Source organism: Sapajus apella, unplaced genomic scaffold, assembly GCF_009761245.1.
Source record: "Sapajus apella isolate SASKATOON/1434 unplaced genomic scaffold, GSC_monkey_1.0 scaffold13, whole genome shotgun sequence".
Taxonomy (NCBI): Eukaryota; Metazoa; Chordata; class Mammalia; order Primates; family Cebidae; genus Sapajus; species Sapajus apella.
The window spans coordinates 20,490,019-20,497,851 of NW_022436953.1; positions in this window are offsets into that span (position 1 = coordinate 20,490,019).

Consider the following 7,833-nt stretch of genomic DNA (forward strand, 5'->3'; position numbering starts at 1 on the left):
TATATTTCTGTGGAATCTGTGGTGATATCCCCTTTATCTTTTTTTATTGTATCTATTTCATTATTCTCTCTTTTCTTTTTTATTAATCTGGCTAGTGGTCTGTCTAGTTTGTTGATCTTTTCAAAAAACCAGTTCCTGGATTTATTGATTTTTTGAAGGGTTTTTTGTGTCTCTATCTCCTTCAGTTCTGCTCTGATCTTAGTTATTTCTTGTCTTCTGCTAGCTTTTGCGTTTTCTTGATCTTACTCCTCTAGCTCTTTCAATTTTGACAATAGGCTGTCGATTTTAGATCTTTCCTTGCTTCTCATGTGGGCATTTATTGCTATATATTTTCCTCTAGACACTGCTTTAAATGTGTCCCAGAGATTCTGGTATGTTGTGTCTTCGTTCTCGTTGGTTTTGAAGAACATCTTTATTTCTGCCTTCATTTCATTGTTTATCCAGTCAACATTCAGGACCCAGTTGCTCAGTTTCCAAGAAGCTGTGCGGTTCTGAGTGAGTTTCTCAATTCTGAGTTCTAACTTGATTACACTGTGGTCTGAGAGACTGTTTGCCATAACAAATGGAGAAGGATTTTTTTTCGAATGTAGAAAATATGTTTTAGGATATTATGGTTAGGCACAAATACTGTATCTTCAGAAATATTCATAAGTACTGCCCAAACCATTAAGGATGTTGGCAGCCAGTAGTTTTTTTTTTTTTTACTTAAACTTTTAATGGACTTTAGAAGGAAATCAGTGAATAATATAATACTGAACTACTCTAAACTATTTTTCTACTGGGAAATAAATGGCACTGTAGAGGCCTAAATAAATCATTACAGCTAATAAAATTTCCTGATATTGCCTCTAGTGAATTTTCACCAGGAAGATTGAATTTATAGAGATTTATACAGTCAAACAAGGTCAGTCTATGTAAAGGAAAGCTGTTTATCCAGGACGTGGGCAACAGAAATTCAGACTATTCATTACGTAACCACACCTTCAGTAGATGCCCTTTTTAGCTTTCCTGTGAGACTGGAGAAGAGAAGGCTTATGTTGTTGGAAATAGATATGACTGCTAGTGAGAGAAGACATTGTAAGATTTGTTCCCAGGAAATTGGATTCAAAAGCCTGTGCCTACAGTTATTGCAGGCTTTCAGTTTTACTTCTTGCCAAAATCATATCTCATTTTAATTTGCATTTTTATTACTCTATTTAATTCTATTTTATATGTAATTTTTCATTTATATATATATGTATATATTACATTCTGAATTTCTTGTGTATTTTACCTCTTTACCTATTTATTGTATCTGGATGGTTTGTCTTTTCCTTATTGATTTGTAAAAACTCTTTTTATATCATGGATATTAATTGTTTTGATCGACATACATATTGCAAATATTTTTCTCAGGTTGTGGTTTGCATTTTGTTTTTGTTTTTATATTGTGGAGATGCTTTTGATTTTTTATGCACTCATCATTCAACTGAGGTTAAGATTAGCTTTCTTTTTTTAAAGAAACTTTCACTAATTGTCTTAAATTTATCCGTTTCCATTGATTTAATGATGTCTTTATATTAGTTTATATTGCTGTGGATGCATAGGCCTAATACTAGATTCACTACTTTGTGCTGCTCATTTGTCTATTTTAGTTTCTCAGCCTTGGCACTATTGACATTTTTGAGCTAGTTAATTCTTCATTGGCAGATGAACAGGGAAGCTGTCCTGTGCATTATTGTAGGATGCTTAACAGCATCCCTGGCCTCCACCCTCTAGATGTCAGTAACACGCAACTGAGCATCCCTCAGTTGTAACAAAAAATACCTTTTGCTTTTAGAGGAGCAAAATTGTCCCCAGTTGAGAGCCCTAGTCTCTGTCTATACCTCTACCTCATTATTTTAATAACAGCTATGGTTTCCCAGCATAGCCTGGTATTAGGTAGGGCAAGTCACCCCCTTTTTTCAGAATTTCCACATTTAGAATTTCAAAATTTAGAATCACTCAGTGAATTAAGAAAAAAATCCTGATGTAAATTGTGTATCAATAAAATCGTTATATTTTTAAAATCCTGTCAGCATTTTATTGGGTTTGCATTTAATTCCAATATAATTTGATAGGAACTGGCACCTTTCATGATATGCAGCCATCCTCTTCAAGACATATCTCCACTGAGGCAGGTGCTTTTATGTTACTTTAGTGGAGTTCTATAGTTTTTGCATTTTTTTTTTTTTTTTAAAGATAGAGTCATGGCCTCTAACCATTAAGACCACAACCTTTGGTGCAAATCCTGACTCTCCTGTGTTCTGGAAATGATTTTGGCAAGTTGGTACGCTTTTTGAAACTTGGTTTTCTTCGTTATTATAAAATGATTGTCATAATGTTAATGCCAACCTATAGTTTGTCTTGAAGATTAAGTGATAATGTTAAAAAAAAAAAAGTCCCCATTTCAACAGGCACTTGTTACTAGCTACCGTTGCGATTCCTAGATATTTTGTGTCTTGTTTTTGTGAGTAGAACTTCTTTTATGATGTGAATTGTTTCTGTAGAATGAAGTTTGTTGATTTTTGCATAGAAATTTTACAACGAACCACCTTACAGAACTCTCTCTTGGTTTTCAATGTGTGTGTGTGTGTGTGTGTGTGTTTGTGTGTGTGTGTGTATATAATAGTGATAGCATCTGGAAATAAGGGAATATTGCCTCCTTCTTTCCAGCTGGTTTTAACTGCTTGTTATTGAATTGATGCATTAACACTTTCAGAATAATTTAAATTATAATAAATGACAAGTATCTTTGCTACATCTGGTGTAAATGAAAATGCTTCTAGCCTTTCATCATTAAACATTGGTTCCCGGCTGGGTGTTGTGGCTCACTCCTGTAATCCCAGCACTTTGGGAGGCCAAGGAGGGTAGATCACAAGGTCAGGAGATCAAGACCATCCTGGCCAACATGGTGAAACTTTGTCTCTACTAAAAATACAAAGAGTAGTTGGGCATGGTGGCATGTGGCTACAGTTCCAGCTACTCAGGAGGCTAAGGCAGGAGAATCGCCTGAACCCAGGAAGCAGAGGTTGCAGTGAGCCGAGATCATGCCACTTCACTCCAGCCTGGGCAACAGAGTGAGACTCCATCTCAAAAAAAAAAAAAAAGACAAACGAACAAACAAACAAACAAAACCAACATTGGTTCCTGAGAGGTATTATTGTTCTGTTCAAGTAGTTTTGTATCCTTCCTTTCAAAAGTTTCATTTATTCACTTTTAAATCAAGAATAAATATTGACAGAGAGTAAAATGGTGGTTGCCATTCTACTGTGGAAAGTGGGGATTTGCTAATCAGTGGGCATGAAGTTTCAGTTACACAAGATAAATGCTAGAGAGCTGCTGTACAACACTGTACCTGTACTGTATCATGCAATTAAACATCTGTGTAGAAGGGAGATCTCATGTTAAGTGTTCTTGCCACAATATAGCAATTTTATTTATTTTTTTTGATCATCTGAGGATGTCTTTATTTCCGTTTCATTTTTGACAGGCATGTTTGCCAGATATAGTATACTTGGTTGGTTTTTTTCCCCCCCATTTATTTATTTTATTGCATTTTAGGTTTTGGGGTCCATGTGAAGAACATGCAAAATTGTTGCATAGGTACACACATGGCAGTGTGATTTGCTGCCTTCCTCCCCATCACCTACATCTGGCATCTCTCCCCTTGCTATCTCTCCCCAACTCCCCACCCCCCACTGTCCCTCCCCTATTTCCCCCCAACTGACCCCAGTGTGTAGTGCTCCCCTCCCTGTGTCCATGTGTTCTCATTGTTCAACACCCGCCTATGAGTGAGAACATGCAGTGTTTGATCTTCTGCTCTTCTGTCAGTTTGCTGAGAATGATGGTTTCCACGTTCATCCATGTCACTACAAAGGACCCAAGCTCATTGTTTTTTATGGGTGCATAGTATTCCATGGTGTATATGTGCCACATTTTTTCTGTCCAGTCCATCATTGATGGGCATTTGGGTTGGTTCCAGGTCTTTGCTATTGTAAACACTGCTGTAATGAACATTCGTGTGCACGTGTCCTTATAGTAGAATGATTTGTAATCCTTTGGATATATACCCAGTAATGGGATTGCTGGGTCAAATGGAATTTCTATTTCTAGGTCTTTGAGGAATCGCCACACTGTCTCCCACAATGGTTGAACTAATTTACACTCCCACCAACAGTGCAAAAGTGTTCCTATTTCTCCACATCCTCTCCAGCATCTGTTGTCTCCAGACTTTTTAATGATTGCCATTCTAACTGGCGTGAGATGGTATCTCAATGTTGTTTTGATTTGCATTTCTCTGATGACCAGTGATGATGAGCATTTTTTCATATGTTTGTTGGCCTCATGTATGTCTTCTTTTGTAAAGTGTCTGTTCATATCCTTTGCCCATTTTTGAATGGGCTTGTTTGTTTTTTTCTTGTAAATCTGTTTTAGTTCTTTGTAAATTCTGGATATCAGCCCTTTGTCAGATGGGTAAACTGCAAAAATTTTTTCCCATTCTATTGGTTGCTGATTCACTCTAATGACTGTTTCTTTTGCTGTGGAGTTTGATTAGGTCCCATTTGTCTATTTTGGCTTTTGTTGTCAATGCTTTTGGTGTTTTGGTCATGAAGTCCTTGCCTACACCTATGTCCTGAATGGTTTTGACTAGATTTTCTTCTAGGGTTTTTATGGTGTTAGGTCTTATGTTTAAGTCTTTAATCCATCTGGAGTTAATTTTAGTGTAAGGTGTCAGGAAGTGGTCCAGTCTCTGCTTTCTGCACATGGCTAGCCAGTTTTCCCAACACCATTTATTGAACAGGGAATCCTTTCCCCATTGCTTGTTTTTGTGAGGTTTGTCAAAGATCAGATGGTTTTAGATATGTTGTGTTGCCTCCGAGACCTCTGTTCTGTTCCGTTGGTCTATATCTCTGTTTTGGTACCAGTACCATGCTGTTTTGATTACTGTAGCCTTGTAGTATAATTTGAAGTCCGGTAGTGTGATGCCTCCCGCTTTGTTCTTTTTGCTTAGAATTGACTTGGCTATGCGGGCTCTCTTTTGGTTCCATATAAATTTGAAGGTGATTTTTTCCAGTTCTGCGAAGAAGGTCATTGGTAGCTTGATGGGGATAGCATTGAATCTGTAAATTACTTTGGGCAGTATGGCCATTTTCATGACATTGATTCTTCCTAACCATGAACATGGAATGTTTCTCCAACTGTTTGTGTCTTCTCTTATTTTGTTGAGCAGTGGCTTATAGTTCTCCTTGAAGAGGTCCTTTACGTTCCTTGTTAGTTGTATTCCTAGGTATTTTATTCTCTTTGTGGCAATTGTGAATGGAAGTTTGTTCTTGATTTGGCTCTCTTTAAGTCTGTTATTGGTGTATAGGAATGCATGTGATTTTTGCACATTGATTTTGTATTCTGAGACTTTGCTGAACTTGCTTATCAGTTTCAGGAGATTTTGGGCTGAGATGATGGGTTCTTCTAGATATACAATCGTGTCGTCTGCAAATAGAGACAATTTGACTTCCTCCTTTCCTATTTGAATGCCCTTTATTTCTTTTTCTTGCCTGATTGCTCTGGCTAGAACTTCTAATACTATATTGAATAGCAGTGGTGAGAGAGGGCATCCTTGTCTGGTGCCACATTTCAAGGGGAATGCTTCCAGTTTTTGCCCATTCAGTATGATATTGGCTGTTGGTTTGTCATAAATAGCTTTTATTATTTTGAGATACGTTCCATCAATACCTAGCTTATTGAGGTTTTTAGCATAAAGGGCTGTTGAATTTTGTCAAAGGACTTCTCTGCATCAATTGAGATAATCATGTGGTTTTTATCCTTGGTTCTGTTTATGTGGTGAATTACGTTTATAGACTTGCGTATATTGAACCAGCCTTGCATTCCCGGGATGAAGCCTACTTGATCATGGTGGATAAGCTTTTTGATGTGCTGTTGCAGTCGGCTTGTCAGTATTTTATTGAAGATTTTTGCATCTATGTTCATCATGGATATTGGCCTGAAGTTTTCTTTTCTTGTTGAGTCTCTGCCAGGTTTTGGAATCAGGATGATGTTGGTCTCATAAAATGATTTGGGAAGAATTCCCTCTTTTTGGATTGTTTGGAATAGTTTCAGAAGGAATGGTACCAGCTCCTCTTTCTATGTCTGGTAGAATTCGGCTGTGAACCCATCTGGACCTAGGAATTTTTTTGGGTGGTAAGCTCTTAATTGCTGCCTCAACTTCAGACCTTGTTATGGGTCTGTTCAGGGTTTCGGCTTCTTCCTGGTTTAGGCTTGGGAGGAGGCAAGTGTCTAGGAATTTATGCATTTCTTCCAGGTTTATTAGCTTATGTGCATAGAGTTGTTTGTAATAATCTCTGATGATGGTTTGAATTTTTGTGGAATCTGTGGTGATATCTCCTTTATCGTTTTTTATTGCATCAATTTGGTTATTCTCTCTTTTCTTTTTTATTAATCTGGCTAGTGGTCTGTCTATTTTGTTGATCTTTTCAAAAAACCAGCTCCTGGATTTATTGATTTTTTGAAGGGTTTTTTGTGTCTCTATCTCCTTCAGTTCTGCTCTGATCTTAGCTATTTCTTGTCTTCTGCTAGACTTTGAGGTTTTTTGATGTTGTTCCTCTAGCTCTTTCAGTTTTGACGATAGGGTGTCAATTTTTGATCTCTCCTTGCTTCTTATTTGGGCACTTATTGCTATATATTTTCCTCTAGAGACTGCTTTAAATGTGTCCCAGAGATTCTGGTATGCTGTCTTCATTCTCATTGGTTTCGAAGAACATCTTTATTTCTGTCTTCATTTCATTGTTTATCCAGTCAACATTCAAGAGCAAGTTGTTCAGTTTCCATGAAGCTGTGCAGTTCTGGGTTAGTTTTTGAATTCTGAGTTCTAACTTGATTGCACTGTGATCTGAGAGACTGTTTGTTATGATTTCCATTCTTTCGCGTTTGCTGAGGAGTGATTTACTCCCAATTATGTGGTCAATTTTAGGGTAGGTGTGATGTGGTGCTGAGAAGAATGTATATTCTGTGGATTTGGGGTGGAGAGTTCTGTAAATGTCTATTAGGTTTGCTTGGTCCAGGTCTGAGTTCAAGTCCTGGATATCCTTGTTAATTTTCTGTCTGGTTGATCTGTCTAATATTGACAATGGGGTGTTAAAGTCTCCCACTATTATTGTGTGGGAGTCTAAGTCTCTTCGTAAGTCATTAAGAACTTGCCTTATGTATCTGGGTGCTCCTGTATTAGGTGCGTATATATTTAGGATCGTTAGCTCTTCTTGTTGCATTGATCCTTTTGCCATTATGCAATGTCCTTCTTTGTCTCTTGTGATCTTTGTTGCTTTAAAGTCTAATTTATCAGAGATGAGAATTGCAACTCCTGCTTTTTTTTGCTCTCCATTTGCTTGGTAAATCTTCCTCCATCCCTTTATTGTGAGCCTTTGTGTATCCTTGCATGTGAGATGGGTTTCCTGGATACAGAACACCGATGAGTTTTGGCTTTTTATCCAATTTGCCAGTCTGTGTCTTTTGATTGGGGCCTTTATCCCATTTACATTTAGGGTTAATATTGTTATGTGTAAATTTGATCCTGCCATTTTGATGCTAGCTGGCTGTTTTGGCCTTTAATTGATGCAGTTTCTTCATGTGTCAAAGCTCTTTACCATTTGGTATGTTTTTGGTGTAGCTGGTACTGGTTGTTCCTTTCTATGTTTAGTGCTTCTTTCAGGAGCTCTTGTAAAGCAGGCCTGTTGGTGATGAAATCTCTGAGTAATTGCTTGTTTGTAAAAGATTTCTCCTTCACTTATGAAACTTAGTTTG